General features: G+C 38.5%; 1 long non-coding RNA gene across 3 annotated transcripts in view; it reads right to left on the reverse strand.

Moving 5' to 3' along the window:
- Nucleotides 1–19,823, reverse strand: part of LOC144330634 (uncharacterized) — a 276,742-nt gene that overhangs the window by 16,878 nt on the left and 240,041 nt on the right. For 2 of the 3 annotated variants that reach the window (XR_013396964.1, XR_013396963.1), the window contains 2 exons: nucleotides 6,821–6,917; nucleotides 3,160–3,266 (listed from right to left, as the gene is read on the reverse strand). The exons of the other annotated variant lie outside the window; for it this stretch is intronic. This is a non-coding gene — a long non-coding RNA (uncharacterized LOC144330634). The remainder of the gene's footprint in view (nucleotides 1–3,159; nucleotides 3,267–6,820; nucleotides 6,918–19,823) is intronic. 3 annotated transcript variants of the gene reach the window in all.

The raw sequence follows: 19,823 nt of genomic DNA on the forward strand, positions 1-19,823 counted from the left end.
TCTCTTGACTCTCAGATGATTCTCTCTTTAACAAACTCTCTGGTTGCCAGTCTTCAGATTAGTAGCCTATAATTTGCTTTGACTTCTTCCTCCATTCAGGTCAGCTTCCTGCTTGACATTTCTTTCTCCACTCCACTTCTCAGAGATGGCTCTTTCTGTTTTACTCCCACAACCAGCTCCATGCTCATCATTATTGGGTCAACAAACATTTATTTTCTGCCCACAGGGGATCATAGTCTATTATCCAGGATTTTCCTGGGTAATAAATTGGCCTTCTCACTTTTTACTTTCCCCTTTCAAATCTGCCGATCAGATACCAATAATAAGCCATCTCTTTAGTGTAATGTAAGACACATTCACTGATTATCTAACTTGTGGCAGGCATTGTCCTGGGTCTTGAGGAAGAAAAATTATAAATTTACAAATCTCATAGTTTACAAAGCATTTTATTGAAGCCAGATAGGCTTCAGGATAAATAGCAAACTTCATTGGAAATGGTCATAGGGAGTCTGGGCAAAAGAAACACTCTCAATACAGAAAGAAAGAAAAGATGGGTTTTCTGAAAAAAAGAAGCAGCAGCTTGTGCAGTATTTGGCAGCCCCAGCCAACAGCTTAAGAGGAAAGGGAGAAAGAGCACCTCATTCCCAGTTGTGGGGCAAGAACAGATTCAATATAGCTATTTAAGAAGCCAAGACAGAATTACATGGGTAGGGAGGATGTCCTGTTACCAGAGCCCAAAAGTTTAACACCCTTTGATCACCTTCCGTCTAGAGAGACCACTCAGCAAAGGTCGTTGGCTATGATAATTAAACTGTTTTTCTAAATAGAAGCAATTTCAAGAAGGCAGGTTGACCTTTGGGAGAATTTCTAGCAGCAATCACTTCATGATTGATTGGGAATATCTGCAAATACACGTGTCCTGAGAGGTGAATGAGAAATGTGGGCAGTTACTGTTTTCCCAATGAGTCTATTTGTCCTTGTGGAACACTTTAGGGGAGAGTAGCATTGAGGAAACAAAAATGGCCCAGGGATCTTGGAAGCTCTATCTGTGAATATGTTCCTCAGTTCTCGGATTTAGGGGATTGGGGAGGGATGTGGAAAGCGTAGACAGAAGGCACTGCAGAAGAGGAGAGTAAATGACTTTAGGTCATTGAACTGGTTTTTGATAGAAATCAAGTTAAGAAAAATAGAAGTCAATAGTACTAAGTTTGAACTTTATCTTTCTAAAAACTGCTTCTGTGGGCAGAGTTCATATGCTGGAGGAATGAATCATAATGACACCCCTTGGTATGACCCTGGGGAGAATAAATGTGACTTATTTGAGGTTTCTGAGCATGACTTTCAGAAAGAAAACAAGAGGAGAGGGAAATACCCTTTCTCTCTGTCACACTGTCAGGTTAGAAACTCACTTTAGGGGCCACAACCTATGACAAATATGCTCATGCAAATTCTGCACTCGCTTCCACGCTCCATTTCTTTGCCAACTATGTAGCTAAGCAAAATGGAACAAGAAATAGTGTCTTGGGAGAAATAAAATTGCTGGATTAGATACAGGCCACCTTTATATAAAGAAAAAAAGTTAAATTATGCTGCTGGTGAAATGAGTCCATCTGGGTTATTGTGGAATTTTATGTGAGACTGAGATAGCTGATTAAGATGATGATGCTTGAGTATTATCATTTTAGTAATAAATATTTCCAGAATCAAAGTGAATAATATGTAGGGAAGAGGGAAGCAAACTGCAGCCATGGGCCAGCAGCCTGGTTTTTTGTTTCGTTTTGTTTTATGGCTCTTGAGCTAAGAATAATTTTTAAATTTTGAAGCGGCTACATTTTATTTTATTTTATTTTATTTTATTTTTTTAGGCTAGTCTAGTGAATACATTTTAAATGCTTATACAAGCACTGAAGTGATAGCTTCAATTTTGCCTGTTGGCACACAAAGTCTACAATATTAATTATCTGTATCTTCTAAAAAACAGTTTGTCAGCCCCTGGGATAATAAATAGTAGATATAGGCTGGGCATGGTGGCTCATGCCTATAATCCCAGCACTTTGAGAAGCTGAGGCAGGCAGATCACCTGAGGTCAGGAGTTCGAGACCAGCCTGGCCAACATGATGAAGCCCTGTTTCTACTAAAAATACAAAAAATTCTCTGGGTGTGGTGGCACATGCCTGTAGCACCTGTAATCCCAGCTGCTCAGGAGGCTGAGGCAGGGGAATCACTTGAACCTGGGAGGTGGAGGTCACAGTGAGCTGAGATTGCACCATTGCACTCCAGCTCGGGCAACAAGAGTGAAACTCCATCTCAAAAAAAAAAAAAAAAAAAAAAAAAAAAGAATGTATAGTCTCCTGGGTCAAAGAGATCTGAATTTGGATTCTGCCTAGATACATCATTAATTCATTTCAAAATACTTACCAAGTAGGTATTCTTTCTTCACTTGGCTTCCAAGATACCACCCTCTCCTGAATTTCTTCCTTCCTCACTCACCAATTCTTACCAATCTTCTTTGCCAGTTGTTCCCAGTCTTCCTGATCTCTCAGCACCAAGACCATGGCTCAGGTCTTGGCCCCACTCCTCTTTTCCACCTGTACTCACCGGGTGCTTGTGCTGAGTTCATTCTTCCCATTTTATTTACTAACACCAATGTGCTGATGACTTCCAAATTTATACTTTTAGCCCGGGCCTCTCCCTTACACTCTATGGTCATAATACAACTATCATCTTTAATATCTCCATTTGATGATGAACATAGATCTCAAACTTAATACATACAAAAAAGAGCTTCTGATTTTCATCCCCAAACCTGATTTTTCTAGAGTCTTCCTTGTATTGGTAAATGATAACTTCATTCTCCCTGTTATGTCAGCTTCTTCATTGGAACTAGGCATCGAACTTGTCTCAGAGCTGATATAAAGAATAAATGATCCTCAATCGCTGATACTCTTGAGATCGTTTATTCTTTATATCAGCTCTGAGACAAGTTCGATGCCTATTCTCAGCAATCTATCGCAAGAACAGAAAACCAAACACCGCATGTTCTCACTCATAGGTGGGAACTGAACAATGAGATCACTTGGACTCAGGAAGGGGAACATCACACACCGGGGCCTATCACGGGGAGCGGGGAGGGGGGAGGGATGGCATTGGGAGTTATACCTGATGTAAATGACGAGTTGATGGGTGCTGACGAGTTGATGGGTGCAGCACGCCAACATGGCACAGGTATACATATGTAACAAACCTGCACGTTATCCACATGTACCCTAGAAAAAGTATAATAAAAAAAAAAAGAAAAAGAAAAAAAAAAGAATAAACGAGATAATACAGTTTTACTGCTTCTCATAATACCTACCACATTCAGCATTCGGTAAGAGTGAGGAGAGGAGAGCATAACCTTCCAATTCTTTCATCTAATGGCTATGTTCTTTCCTTCTCTTTCAGACCCTTACTATCTTATCCCAGAACCATTACAAAAATTTAGTAACTGGTAGCCTTGATTTAGTAGTAAAGTGCTAAATACAGAAAATATTATTCTCCTCATTTAAAGATGAGGAAAATGAAACAGCCAAGATGCCCTAGTCTCCCCTCTTAGCAAGCACCGAAGTTGGAATTTAAACACCAGCCCATCTGAAAAGCCAGTGTTCTCCAGGCTCAACCTCTGCAACACAACCTTCACCAGCTTACTCTCAGGTGAAGAGCAGACCCTACGAGGCTAAATATGATAACAAAACAGGGTAACTGGACTATAGGAGACAAGAGCAGGGCTTCTTCAACCGAGCTAACATATCAGAATTCTCTGAAATTTTTATGCAGATTCCTGAGCTTTGCACTAGAACTACTGAATCAGGTCGGGCCCAAGAATGTATACATTTTTAAAGCTCCAAAGGCATTTTTGAGCAGTCAGATTTAGGCACTCCTGCTCTAGGATTTAAAAGGAAGATTTCATAATATTTAGAGCCAATAAATATAATACAATAACCTACAACTCTCAAACCAAAAACCATATTTTCCAATATATAAATGGGCAAAGGGCATAAAAGGAGGATTTACAAAAGAGGAAGCAAAATGGTTAATAGAAATATTTCAAGTTATGAGACCTACTTATATTCAAATAATACAAACTTCTAAATGTTAATAAAATGCCATTTTAGCTGCCAAATTAGCCAAGATTTTATTAATGCAGATACAATATTCCTGTGAGTATGTGATGAAATGAGCACTTTCATAAACTACTGAGAAAGCAAATATTGGAGCCACCACTTTGAAAACCAATTTGGTAGCAAGTACCAAAGTCTTGGAAATGTCAGTAGTCTTTAATTCAGAAACTCCCTTATACAAATATATCCAATAAAATTATCCAAAAGGAATGAAAAAAAAATATACTGCACCTAAAAGACATTTATAACAATCATTTACAAAAGCAAAATAAATAAAAATAAGTGAAATGTTAAACAAGAGAAAATGTGAATTATTCAGCATCATTGTATTATTAAGCAGTTATCAGATCTTTCAGAATACACTATATTATTTCATTTTACACAAATAAATAAATAAATATGCTGGGGGAAATGTTTGAGTGTCCCTACATCAAATTGTTAACAACAGAGTCTGTGAGTGGAGTGTAATATTATTCTACACATATAAATTTGTTCAGACAAATTATGCTAAATCTACAACTCAAAATATGATGTTTCTTCTTTTTAGAAGGTTCTACCCAGCTTTCTATGCTGGTAAAATATTTTTGTTTTAAGAACTAATGTCATCTCCCCTAGAAAATCTAAGTGTTTTTTACCCAAGCAGTGATCCATTTATCCCCTTTATTTGTTAGCATAGATTACCTGTATTTTAGCACTTACTTGCTATTCAAAAATTATCTGTTGCTGTATTTTTTCCTCCTAGCAGACTATGAGCCGCCTGAAGGCAAGATCTGGGAGTCCTATATGGTCAAAAGTGTTTATTAAATTAATGATAAAATGATAAAATTCCTTGAATGATAAAATTCCTTGAAAGATCAATGGAAACCTTCCATTTAGAGTCTGTGACTCCATCACAAAGAATGCTGTGCAAATTGCTAAGAGGGTAGATGACTGTTTTTATCACCAGAAAAAAAAAAAAAAGAACAGAAAATGGTAAATAGTTATCTCATATTGATGAGATGGTGGATATATTAATTACCTTGATTATAGTGATTATATCAAAATGTATATGTGTATCAAGACATCAAGCTATGCACCTTAAATATATACAATATTTATTTATCAATTATACCTCAATAAATGTGAAAAAAAAAGCTGTGAAAGACTTTTGGCTTCTACTTAGGATATAGAAAGCAGGAAAGAGTAGCTCTCCTAGAGGTACTAGGACATAATGCTAAAGAATCTGCAAATTCGGCTGGGCACGGTGGCTCAAGCCTGTAATCCCAGCACTTTGGGAGGCCGAGACGGGTGGATCACGAGGTCAGGAGATGGAGACCATGCTGGCTAACACGGTGAAACCCTGTCTCTACAAAAAAATACAAAAAAAGTAGCCGGGCGCTGTGGCGGGGGTCTGTAGTCCCAGCTACTCTGGAGGCTGAGGCAGGAGAATGGCGTGAACCCGGGAGGCGGAGCTTGCAGTGAGCTGAGATCCGGTCACTGCACTCCAGCCTGGGCGACAGAGGGAGACTCCGTCTCAAAAAAAAAAAAAAAAAAAAAAAAGAATCTGCAAATTCACAGCTTTTTATTTTTATCTTTACTTTTGTAACTAATCAGAGAACTGAGGTCGCAGGACAACAAACTGGTCCTAAATAAAAAGTAAGAAAAATGCCTTCCGGAAGAGCCAGGACATGAACACATGTTTTCTTAGGATAGACGCCCCCAGTAACCATACAGCCTGTTGACGATAACTCAACTAATGTTTTAAAAATTGGTAAAGGCTGAGTATGGGTTAACATAAGATTATGGAATCCCTGGAAGCCATAGAGAAACGGGATTCACGCTATTCATTGGCTCTTCTCAATAGACTACAAATTTCATCAGCTGTAAGATGATTGGAGGCAGGGTGAGAATCCTAAGAAAAATTTCCTCATGGCTCATATTTCAAAGAGAAAAATAGCAGCCAGCGTAGGATTGGAATAAAGCCTTACAGAGATTCTTCACTATATCTCTTCACATAGCTTAAGCTTGTAAGAAAAAGGCAACAAACAATGTTGGCCTTGGGACAGCGGTGAAGACCCACTGCATCTGGGGAGAAGCAATAAAAATAGACTCTCTATCTCTGAAAGAAAAGCAAGAATACATGCTGAGCTCAGATAAACAGGTCTCTTGCAGTTTAGGAAAGGGCAGTATCATGGAGAAGGCACCACTATCGGGGTATTCAGGAACACAATGCCTATGTGAAACTGAGCCTCAATTCAAACAGCAGAAAACACTCTGTTTCTCTCCTCAGTCAGCAGCAGGTTCCTGCTATGAGAGGACAAGAGCATGTGAAAAAATCATAACATCAGAAAAAAGACCTAAACCTGACAGTGGAGCAGATCTCGAGGAACACATCTTGCACATGAGTCTCCAGTCTAAACACAACGTACCTCTAGAACTTAAATCTTATTGTGCAGGAAAGGTAAGTTACATAATTTGGATATTTCTCCCCTCTAAATCTCTTGTGGAAATGTAATCCCCAGTGTTGGAGGTGAGGCAGGGAGGAGATGTTTGAATCATGGGGATGGATCCCTTGTAAATGGCTTAGCACTGTCCCCTTGGTGATGAGTGAGTTCACATAAGATCTGGTTGTTTAAAAGGGTGTGGCACCTCCTCCCTCTCTCTCTTGGTCCCGCTCTTACCATGGGATATGCTGGCTCCCTGTCACCTTCTGCCGTGACTGTAAGCTTCCTGAGGCTTCACCAGAAGCAGATGTCAGCATTATGTTTTCTGTAAAGCCTGAAGAATCATGAGTCAATTAAACCTTTTTTCTTTTTTTTTTTGAGACAGAGTCTCACTTTGTTGCTCAGGCTGAAGTACAGTGGTATGATCTCAACTCACTGCAACCTCCACCTCCTGGGTTCAAGCATTTCTCCTGGCTTAGCCTCCTGAGTAGCTGAGATTACAGGCACCCACCACCAAAAAAAAGTAATAAATTTTGCATTTTTAGTAGAGACGGGGTTTCACCATGTTAGCCAGACTGGTCTTGAACTCCTGACCTCAGGCGATCCACCTGCTATGGCCTCCCAAAGTGCTGGGATTACAGGCATCAGCCACTGCCCCTGGGCCTTTTTTTTCTTTATAGGCTACCCAGCCTCAGGTATTCTTTATAGCAATGTGAGAATGGACTAACACAGAAAATCGGTACTGAGGAGTGGGGCATTGCTATAAAGATACCTGAAAATGTGGGAGCAACTTTGGAACTGGGTAATAGGCCTGAGATAAGAAGACTTTGAGGAGTGCAGAAGAAAACAGGAAGATGAGGGAATGTTTGAAACTTCTTAGAGGCTGGTTAAATGATTGAGACCAAAATGCTGAAAGTGATATGGACAGTGAAGTCCAGGCTGATGAGGTCTCAGATGGAAATGAGGAACTTATTGAGAACTGGAGCAAAGGTCACTCTTGTTATGCCTTAGCAAAGAACTTGGCTTCATTGTGTTTATGCTGTAGAGATCTTTGGAAGCCTGAACTTAAGAGTGATGACTTAGGATATGTGGGAGAAGAAATTTCTAAGCAGCAAAGCATTTAAGATGTGACCCGACTGCTTCTAACAGCTTATACTCAGATGCAGGAGCAAAGAAATGACTTAAAGCTGGGATTTATATTTAAAAAGAAAGCAAAGTATAAAAATTCGGAAAATATGTAGCTTCGCCATGTGGTAGAAAAGAAAAGCTCATTTTCAAGGGGAGAATCTAAGCAGGCTGCAGAGGACCCACTTGCTGGAGAGATCAGCATGATTAAAAGGGAGCCAAGTGCTAGTAACCAAGACAACAGGGAAAGGCCTGAAAGGCATTTTGGACATCTTCAAGCAACCTCTCTCATCACAGGCTCAGAGACCAAGGAGCAAAGAATGATTTCATGGGCCAGACACAGGTGCCCACTGACCTGTACAGCCTTAGGACACTGCTCTCTGCATCTAGGCCACTCCAGTTCCAGCCTCACTCAAAAGGCCCTAGGTACAGCTCAGGTCATAGCTCTGGAAAGCACATTCTGTAAGCCTTGGTGGCTTCCATATTGTGTTAAGCCTGCAGGTATTTAGCACGCAAAAGTAAAGGAGGCTTGGTAACTTCTACCTAGATTTCAGAGGATATGTAAGAAAGCGTGGGTGACCAGGCAGAAGCCTGTACAGGAGCAGAGCCCCCAAAGAGAGTCTCTGCTAGGGTAGTGCCAAGGGAAAATGTGGGGTTGGAGCCTCCACACAGAGTCCTCACTGAGACACTGCCTAGTGAATTCACTGGTAGGAATGGGGCCTCTACCTTCCAGCCCCTAAAATGGTAGATCCACTAGTAGCTTACATCCTGAGCCTGGAAAAGTCACAGTCACAGGCATTCAACTACAACCTATGAAAGCAGCTACATGGGCTTCACCCAGGGAAGCCACAGGAGTGGGGCTGCCCAATGCCTTAGGAGCCCACCCCTCATACCAAGATTCAGGGCAAAGAATTAAAGGCGATTATCTTGAAACTTTAAGATTTAATGACAGTCCTACTGGATTTAAGACTTGTGTGGAGCCTGCAGCCCCCTTATTTTGGCCAATTTGACTCTCTTTTCAAATGGGAATGTTTAATCAGTGCCTGTATCTCCATTGTATCTTGGAAGTAAATAATTTATTTTGATTTTACAGGCTCCTAGGTGAAAGGATGTAAGTCTCAGATGAGACTTAGGACTTGATGTTGGGAAGAGCTAAGACTTTGGGGGACCTTGGGAAAAGATGATTGTATTTTGCAATGTAAGAAGTACAGGAGATTTGGGGGCCAGAGGGAGAATGATATAGTTTGGATGTTCGTCCCCTTCAAAGCTAATGTTGAAATCTAATCCCCAGTTTTGGAGGTGGAATCTGGTGGGAGGTCTCTGAATCATGGGAGCAGATCCCTCATGAATGGCTTAGTGCCATCCCCTTCATAATGAGTGTGTTCACATGAGATCTGGTTGTTTAAAAGAGTGTGGTATCTCCCTCCACTCTCTCTCTTGCTCTCACTCTCACTGTGTGACATATTGGCTCCCTGTCATCATCTGCCATAATTGTATGCTTCCTGTGGCCTCACCAGAAACAGACACCAGCAACTTGCTTCCTATAAAACCTGTAGAACAATGAGCCAATTAAACTTCTTTTTATGAAATAAATTCCCCAGCCTCAGGTATTTCTTTATAGCAATGCAAGAATGGCCAAATACCATAAGCATATCATTAACAAATCTCAAACTGAGGTTAATTTTTGACTTAAATGACTCAAACCAAAGACTATCTTCCCCCAAAATCCTGGCAAAATTCACAGTATACCCAATTGATTCATAAAAATTACATATCTCAGTCTTGTCATATAAAAATATTATGAGGTATACAAAAATATAAGACAGAAATAAAACATAATGTCAAGGAACAGCTCAATCAATGGAACCAGACTCAGAAATGAAATAGATGTTGAAAATGTCAGGGAATTTAAAACAACTGATTAAGACGTTAAAGACTCTAGTGAAAAAGATACATAAGTTGCACGATCGGTTGAATGAATTTAGCAAAGAGATCAAATTTTTAAGAAATAATTAATTGCAAATGTTAGAAATGAATAAAAGTGTAACAGAGATGAAGCATGCCTTTGATGGGCTCATCAGTAGATTTGATGCAACTGAAAAATTGATAGAGAACTTGAAGGTAGGTAATTAGAAATTATACAATCTGAAATACAACATACAAACAGAGCAAGAATAGTGGAAAAAATAGTAGGTCACCCTAGAGCTATTCAAAATATCAAACTATTTAACATTCAGTACATGTCTTTGGAATTCCAGAGAAGAGAGAGAATGGGACAAAAGAAATCTTTGAAGAGATAATGGCTGAAAATTTTCTAAAATTAATGAAAGACACTAAATCACATATCCAGACAGCCCAGAGAATATGAAACAGGACACACACACACACACCCCACTATAAATATTGTATTTGAACTGCTGTAGAACAAAGGCAGAAATAAAATCTTGAAGGCAGCGAAACTGAAAAAAGACATATTACATCCATAAAAAAACAAAGACTTTTTGTCAGAAGCTATATAAGCCAGAAGATAATGGAGTAACATCTTTACTCCAGAAGATAATGGAGTAGCATCTTTAAAGTCTTGAGAGGAAGAAAAAAAATACTGTAAAGTAAAATTCTATCCATGGTGAAAAGAAAATGTTTTTAATGAAGGAATCATAAAACTTTTTTAGTCAAACAAGAACTGACAGAATTTATTACCAGCATGCCTGCAGTACAAAGGAAATTCTCTGGGCAGAAGGAATTAACCAGACAGACATTTGGGTCTATGAAAAGAAATGAAAACTCCTAAAAATTGCATATAAGAAAGTACAGATAAAGCCTTTAAAAATTATTTTTTAATTATTCATAAAGATTATTTAAAAATCTACAGTAAAATAATAGCAATATGTATATTCTTTGTATATCGTGTATAAAAGTAAAATGACTGACAGTAGCACGAATGTTGGGAGGAGGAACTAGGAGTCACTCTCGTTTAAGGTACTTAAACTACACCTGAAGTGGTATCATTTTATTTCTTTTTCTTTTTATTTGAAACAAAATCTCATTCTGTTGCCCACTCAGAGAGTGCAGTGGCATGATCGTTGCTCACTGCAGCCTTGAACTCCTAGGCTCAAGTAATCCTCCCACCTCAGCCTTTCAAGTCGCTGGGACTGGAGGCATGTGCCACCACACCTGGCTAATTTTTATTTAGTTAGTTACTTTAGGAGATGAGTTCTCATTGTGTTGCACAGGCTGGCCTCAAATTGCTGGCCTCAAACAATCCTCCTATTTCAGCCTCCCAAAGAGCTGGGATTATAGATGTGAGCCATCATGCCCTGTTCGTATTTGAAGATACAGATGCTGATTAGCCAAAGATGCATACTATAAACCCTATGGCTACCACTGAAAGCATTTTTAAAAAGAGATACAAATACATAAGCCAAAGTGGAGATACCATGGGATTATTAATACTCAATTCGAAAGAAAGTGGAAAGTAAGAAAAAAAATAAAGATTGAGCAAATAGAAAATAGCTAGCAAAATAGCAGATATTAATCAAAGTATATCAAATAATTAGAGTAACCATAATCAAAACACACATAGGTGTATTAAAAGATGGAGATTATCAGACTGGATAAAAAGCAAGATGCAATGTTATGTTTTCCATGCCTTCAGATACAAAGATATACTAAGGTTTAAAGTAGAAGGATGGGAAAAGATATAACATTCACAAACTAATTTTAAAAAATTAAGTAACAATACTGCATCAGACTAAGTAGGCTTCGAAATAGGGAATATTACAGGGATAAGTTTATTCTCCAAGAAGACATAGCAATCCTGAATGTTTAATCACCTAACAATAGAGCTTTCAAATATATGAAATAAAAGCTGATAGAACTGAAAGGAGAAATAGACAAATCTACAACTAAAGTTGAAGTCTTCAACACTTGTCTCTCAGTAATTGATAGAACAAATATTAAGAAAATCAATAAACACACAGAAAATCTAAACAACACCATCAGCCAGGTTGACCTAAGCAAAGATCTATCTAATATACAGATATATCAGAAACTAAAATAAGCCATATCACTGTGTAATTAATTCCCCACCAGCAGAGATATTAGAGGAAGCTTTGATGACTACACCCAGATATTATAAGTAGGAAAATGACTTTTCTGACTTTTAGTACTATAAAACCATTATTCAAAATTAAACCATATATAGAGAAGCCTAAAATATATAACAGATACAAGGAGAACCACTATAAGTAGGAGTCCAATTGATGTACCCTCAGACTCTACAGTGGGCCTGAGATATGACCACAAGTTATCTAAGACTCTACTGATCATGATTTTAAACTACCAGAAGAGAGAATTTAGGTAGGTTGTGTCTATTAATATACCCTTATCTGAAATTTTCTATAGTCATCATTCTCCATACCTCTAGTGACTGTGCCCTTACTCTCCTAAATCTTTCACAGTCTTTGTTCTGTAAACCAGGTTCACTCTAGATAATAAGATGGGTCCTTGAATAAGCCTGTCTGTGTTCAATTTTCTCTATATAATTTACATAGCTGATAATGCTAAGAAAATTCCATAACTTTTCAGTCTTTGTTACTTGACATGAAAAGTGGGGATACCAACAACATCTATCACAAAAGATTTTCTTTCAGTGAAGTTTTTGTAAGTTTTTTATTCAAATGAAGCATTGACTTAATGCACATGAAACAGAATAGTGTCTGACATATCACAGAAGTTTAATAAATATTAGTCATTATTTTTATCAGTCATCAGCAGCTTTTTGGTGTGCAAATAGAAAGGGCTTTGAAAATAGATAGATATGGGTTCAAGTTCAGCACTGTCAATTAATAGCTCTGTGGGCACAGGCAATTTACCTCCAGATTTTTACTTAAATGTCCTCATTTGTTCCAAACCCATTGATTGAGCAGCTACCATGAGCTTGCTACTCTTCCTGGTTCCTTTTGTACAAAATTTGGGTAAAGAGGATTCAAGGAGCTAAAGGATGCAAGTAAATTACTTGGGAGTGAATTGGAGGGTGCCAAAAAAATTAATATTGCCTAGGACATCTCTAGGTCCTAGGTCTAAGATATAAAACTATCCATTGAGAATGCAATATTTTATATGTTCCTCTATCCCTTGAGCTTATAAGACAACCTGAGACATAATTAGTATCAATAACTGCTTGCTGATAAAAATGTAATTGCCATCCAAATTGCGGTAATAGAACATGTGGGAATTACGATGTTCTTTGTGAGACCCAATGAACTGTGGGCACATCTATTGATAGTATAGTCAGAAATAGGAGTCTCTTATACATATTGCAGTTCTTCACATCTGAAGACCTAGCATAAAATCTGCATTTTTACATTTATTAACATTCATTCATTTGGATATGTCCTTGCTAGAAAGAAAGTTGAAGAAGGTGCAAAAAAAAAGTATGAGGGAAAACTTCTAAACTGAACAAATTTTAAATTTGTTGGAAAAGATCATCATGATGAAGTATAGCCAAAGACAACCCCAAGTAAATTTTCAAATAAGCTACTGTGCAAAGATGAAGTTTGAGAGTCACCGTTGGATCTAAATTCAGCAGCTTCTGGCATTTGATTGACAACAATGAATGTTTCCCATATGTGATGTCACATAGTTAAGTTCTGACCTCCCCGCAAAAGATTATGTGTGCTGTAGCACTCTTCCTTTTTAAAAATAAATATTTCTTACCCTTGAGGCCTCTCCAGACTTTCTATTTTGGGCAGTTCACACCACTTGACCCTTTCTGATTATTCTTGTCCCTCAACAGCAGACTTAAGATACAAACCTCCCTCTCTCATTATATTCCTCCTCTTTCAATCCTTATGAATGTGCCATTTACAATATTACCTTGAGTTAGTTGGATATCTCTTTGCATCTCTTATCCTAACTGCATTATGTGTGAAACTTGTTGAGACTTTAAGAATGCATTTTTAATAGGATAATAGTCTTTCCTAGTCATCCTGAGTACTCAGCATTCCCCAAAGGTGCCATGTGCTCACTCTCATATCTGAGCAGCTCTGAACATGCTCTTCTTTCTACTCATCATTCCCTATTTTATCTGCCCTGGCTAGTGAATGCTTCACATCCCTCACAACTTGGTTCAAGCATCTGTTTTCTGCAACGGCTTTCTTTCTTAATATGTCAGTGACAGCACTGGACTGCTCTGTCAACAGTCGCTGTGGTAGGCAGAATAATGCTTCTCCAAAGTCATCCAGGTCCAAATTCCAAGAACCTGTGAACGTGTCAGCTTACATGGCAAAAGGGATTTTGTAGATACGATTATATTAGGGATCACAAAATAGGGAGATTTTTCTGGATTATTAAGATGGGCCAAATGTAATCACAAGGGCCTTATAAAGCAAAGAGGTAGGTGAGAGAGAGTCAGAAATGATGGAAGCAGAGTTACAGCAATGTACTTTGAAGATGGAGGCAGGTGCCACACCATGAACAGGAATGTTACAGTCTCTGGAAGCTGGAAAAGGCAAGGAAACAGATTCTCCCTAGAGTCTCCAAAAGGAAAACAACGCGGCCAACAGCCTGAGTTTAGCCCAGAAACATCAGGCATCTGACCTCCACAACTAAGACAATAAATGTGTCTTGGCTTAAACCAAAGTTTTCAGAACTTGTTACAGCAGCATTAAAAAAAAAAACAAAAGGGCTGGGTGCGGTGGATCACGCCTGTAATCCCAGCACTTTGGGAGGCTGAGGCATGCGGACCATGAGGTCAGGAGTTCAAGACCAGCCTGGCCAAGATGGTGAAACGCTGTCTTACTAAAAATAGAAAAATTAGCCGGGCATGGTGGTGTGTGCCTGTAGTCCCAGCTACTCGGGAGGCTGAGGCAGAAGAATCCCTTGAACCAGGGAGGTGGAGGTTGCAGTGAGCCAAGATTGTGCCACTGCACTCCAGCCTGGGTGACAGAGTGAAACTCTATCTCAAAAACAAACAAACAAAACAAACAAACCAAAAGAACCTAAAAACAAATAAATAAATAAATAAATAAATAAAACACAATTGTTTTAGGGAATGAAGACCATTCTTGTGTGGTCTTTTTATCTAGTTAAATGTCTATTTTTCTTAACTATTACTACAGGGTAAAATAAGGGCTTAGTAAATTAATGATGATCAACAAATAAAGACAGGGATAATTCACTGGACAATTGTTAGAAGAATAATCAGAAGTTGAATGGAACAGTGGACAGTAGACTCAGGGTCAGAAACATGAATTACAATTTTAGCTCTGCCACCTGTATGGAGATGAATCATTTCCCCTTTGAATCTAAGCTTCTTTACCTACAAAAAGAAATCAAGATATTCTTTGGTCTCCAAGGTATCTTCCAGCCACAAGACTATGTGACCATATGCCAGGGAATTTTTGGAAGACATGCCTGAACTGGGTCAGGGGTTGGACTGATGGCCTCAGAGGTCTCTTCCAGGTCAAAGATTCAATGACACAGACCCAGCAGGATGCATCTTGTGTAGAAAGTATTTCTAAGACAACTGATTTTGCTGAGTCTCCTGGGAGGAGGGGAAGTCCTCTGGGAGCAAACAAAGGCACCAGTAGCTTTGGGTCAAGCCCTGCTTCAGATTCGGGCCAAAGACAACGAGAATGCCACAAAGAACATCAAAGGGCAGAATCTGGCCCTGAAACAAGAAGACGGATGGAGGGGAAGTCATGATCTGCAGTAAAACAAATAAATAACCTTTAAAATCACATCTGCAGACACTCTAACGTTCTTAAATGCTTTCCAATAAGCTTTGCTGGTAGCTTGCCACAAAGCCTGTCCAAGAGGATTTACAACAGATGGAGGCAGGGAATACTGACCTAGGCCTGATTCTGCTACTAACCAATTGGGTGACCTTGGGATCATCATTTTCACTTCACTGGGCTGTAAGTTTCTTATTTCAAAGTGAGAGGACTGAATTAGATGACTTCTGACCTCCCCTCTGGCCTCAAAATCTTACTACCTTCCAGCCCAAGCAGTAATCATGGATTCTCTAAAGCACAATGGTTAGTTTGGTATTAAGCAAGCAGTCATTTGCAGGAAAGGAAGGAAGGGAGGGAGAAACAGAGGGCTATAGGAGGTTTTTTTTCTCCTTCTTAAACAATTTCCTCATTGTTTCCTCCTGTTTATGCAAATGCTGAAAATTAACAATGACCACTATCCTTTTAAATGACCCTGCTCTAGCTAAAGTTGTGTAGATCAGGCTTTGAGCTGCTGCTATCTGTCTGTTCTTAGGCAGAACTTCAGGCGTGGGCCTCCCAAGCATGAAACCCCAATCCCAAGATAATGCTTAGAAAATTTAATCTTCCTTTGTCCTTGGCTTTCCAGTATGGGAAACCAGCAAGATGGAGCACTGAGCTATCTCCTAGATTTCCCATTTTAGGACACGTCTTGGAATAGTTTATGATGTAACTGTTTCTACCGCATTTACTTCAGACCGTCTCCTGTCTAAGCCAAGATTGTTAGAGCAAGAACTTTTGGTTTTTTGAGAAAGGCCCAAACAAAAATGAAAAAGGGGGATGGTTTATATTTGCCAGATGTTAAAAGGTGTTCTAAGTTTGAACTTCAGTATGTTTATAATTTTACCACGCCCAATCCTCCAATGGCTCCCCAGATGCCATATAAACACATAGCCAACTGTGCCCATGGGATCATTTTTAGTTCCTAGACACCAGGATATAGTTACCAGGGAAGAATGGAGGAGAATTGTAAGGACAATAGAGTTTGTTCCAAGAACTAATTGTAAGTAATTCCATATATGCTTTAAAGTAGCGTTTTCCCAAATATGGTGTATATACATGTGGTATTATACAATATGCAAAATAATTTTGGGTGGGATATATTGACTGTTTCACCCAAGACTGATATCCTGACTTTTCTTATCCCTTGCTGATGGGCATTCCTGCTCTCAGAGTTTAATCCCAGGAAGAAATGCTATAAAACTTAAAATGAGGAAGACACATATTCCATTACCACGTTTCCTGAAAGACCTGTCACTTCCAAATTGGGGTGCTGGCTTACTATGCTGCAGTAACACCATGGCTCCATCTACGTGGCAGTTTCCATTTCCTAAATCCTATTAATCATCCCTAACTTTTCAAGCATCCCCTCATCCCCAAAGCAGTTTTATATCTCCTCAAGCTCTCCCAATTTTTCAGCTTTGACCCTTACATGATGTCCTTAAACTAAATGTTTCTTGAAACCCCTGACTCTAGTTTCTCTGTCACGGCCTCTTTCTAGCTTCAGTGCCCCATCCTACCACTCAATCAAAAGCCTCCATCCCATTCTACTCCAACCTTCCTTCTCAGATTGGAGTTCACTTCTTTCAGTGGGTCAACCTGCTGCCTTGGATCTTCCTCTCCCTTACTCATTCTGCTCATTTCATGCCAATTTCTTGAGCCAACGCAATGAAAAACTGGTCCCCAAGCCCAAGATCCGTTCCTGTCTGCTCTTCCTGAACACATCCATGAGCAACACTTTCTCTCTTGGGCCTTGATCGTTCCTATAGTTTGAGCCTGTGTTTTTTTTTTTCTTTTTTTCTTTCCATTAATTTCCCTTTATAAATAAATGTATTTAAGCAAAAAAGAAGTAAATTGACTTAAGACAAATATATTTACTAAATACTAAATAACAGTGAAAGTGATACGTGGATGTGGTCAAAATTTGGATGATTGTAAATGAATGACAGCTTAATGAAGACTGTCTTAGAATTACAGAATATTCTCTTGCTTTTTAAAATTTGTTTTTGGCTATCCTGTAATAGCAAGGAGGATGGGAATAATTAATCCACTGTTCAGAAAAGAAAGCTAAAACTCAGAGTTTGTATGAATTTCTAATACAATGCAGCTAGCAGCTGGTAGATGCAGGACTAACGTGAAAGCCTACTGACTCCAGATCCAGTGACACTCTCCATGCACATGTCCTTAAATACATTTTCTTCTTAGTTGAAGATATAGATGCCAGGCATAGACTCTAGGAAAGGGTACCTCCCAGGAGAAAATATACATAAAATAAATATAAATATTCATCTCAGATAGTTTGAACATGTGTCAAATTAATCAGCAGTGTGATCTATAGCCAAGGAAAAGACAGCAAATCACTGAAATGTAAATAAGGTTCCCTTATAGAATGTGGCAGAAATATGGAAGACAAATGTAACTCCAGGAAAGTAATATAAGACTCCTACAAATTGAAATATTAGATGTTTAAAAGAATATATTGCCAAAAGATAAAAAATACAGGTCCTGAATAAAGTCAAAAGAGCTCAGGTCAAATCCCAGCCCCTTCACCTACCTGCTGAGTGATGCTGGCAATAGGCCTAATATCTGTGTTTCTTTACCTTTAAGAAGGTGGCAATAACAGCACCTAGCTCCTAGAGCTGCTGTGAGGATTGAGTGAGATAATTCTCCTAAGAAGAGTAGCACAGAAAATGCCCAGTTAAACATGGCAGCTTGAATCTTTGCTTTTACTCTGTTCTTTTATGCAAACCAATAAAATGATTGTAAAGGAATGAAAAAACGATATAAACTTACAAGAACAAAGAGAACTGGAAAGGTAATGATATCAATTGTGAGATGTCAACTAAATTGTTAACTATGGGAAACAAAAGGATAGAGGTAGCCAACTGATCAGAGCAGAACAAGTGGAAAACTAAGTCCATATTAGGGATGTCAAAAGCTAGTTAACATCAGACGATGCAGAAAAGATAATGGCTCATTGGCATCCAGTGTATTTGAAAGGGGAAAAAAATGAGAGGGTTGATTGACAATATGTGTAAGGAGGAGTTAGAACCATAGATTCACTGTCTAGTCCTAATAACCAAACAACTACTTCCTCCCCAACACTTAGTATCTACAGAGGCTCTATCAGAGAAGACCAGAACATGGAGACACTAGGCCTATCTGAGGGTGGATATAAGAAGATATATCAAAAATGTAAAAATTAAGTCAAAATATACATTTTGAAAAGTGCTATTTATGATTTTTCCCTAATGCTGTCATTCAGGTCTCTATTCCCCACCTGTGACACTGGAGAATTCTTCTCCATGGAGATTATCTGTCTCAGGAGGAAAACAAACATTCAGATACTATCATAACAAAATGGCAGATCCTCTTCTCATCACTCTACGGTGAGGTCAACCAGTTGACAGCCCCAATCACATACACAGCACCTCTAATTAACTTTCCAGTGCTTCATTCTAGTCATTAGTAGAGTGCCAAAATATCATAAAATAATTGAGGAAAATCTTGAATATATAAAACAGAGAACAAAGTAAGCATTTACAAAAGAAAAATATCCTTGGAATTGTTGTGAAAGCAAACATTAAAATGTCAAGAAAAAGGGAGGATAATTGGAATACTAAGTTGAAGAACTGTTCAGAAATTTGAAAAAATAAAAGTTGATGAAATAGAAAATACTGGAGAAAGGTAAGAAAATTAGACAATTCTCTGGGGGTCTAATATCTAACAAATATTAGTTCTAGGAAAAAAATGACAGAGAGATTACATGGGAGGAAATTATCTAGGAATTTTTTTAAAAATATGCATAGAATCAAGATACATGGCTTTCTAGAGTAAAGGGATTTAACAGGTTTCCTGCATCATGAAAAAAGAAATACCCACATCATGGGACATCATGACAAAATTTAAAACTCCAAGAATAAAAAGATACTAAATGATGCGATAGGAGAATAAAAAATTGCCTTTAAAGCATGAAAAGTTACAATGACATTGGGCTTAACAGCAACATCAAAAACTAGAAGACAATGGAATAACATTTTCAAACACCTGAACAAAAATGTTTTCCAACCTAAAATCCCATACCCTTAGTCCAATGTGTGAGGAGATAACAAAGATATTTTTAGACACTCAATTTTCCCAAAACTGTTGTCTATCAGACAACCTTACTCAGAAAGCTGTTGGGAATCATATACCATCAAAGTAAGTCAGTTGGAAAAGAGATCTAGAAAACAGGAGATTATTCCCTAGGGGTACTGAGAGTTCACTGCTATTGCTAACCTTTGGGGTACTGCACACTCCCACATTTATGTCTCTAAGCCTTTGCATAGAGTCCATTTATAAAA

The sequence above is a fragment of the Macaca mulatta genome, chromosome 8, assembly GCF_049350105.2.
Source record: "Macaca mulatta isolate MMU2019108-1 chromosome 8, T2T-MMU8v2.0, whole genome shotgun sequence".
Classification (NCBI taxonomy): Eukaryota; Metazoa; Chordata; class Mammalia; order Primates; family Cercopithecidae; genus Macaca; species Macaca mulatta.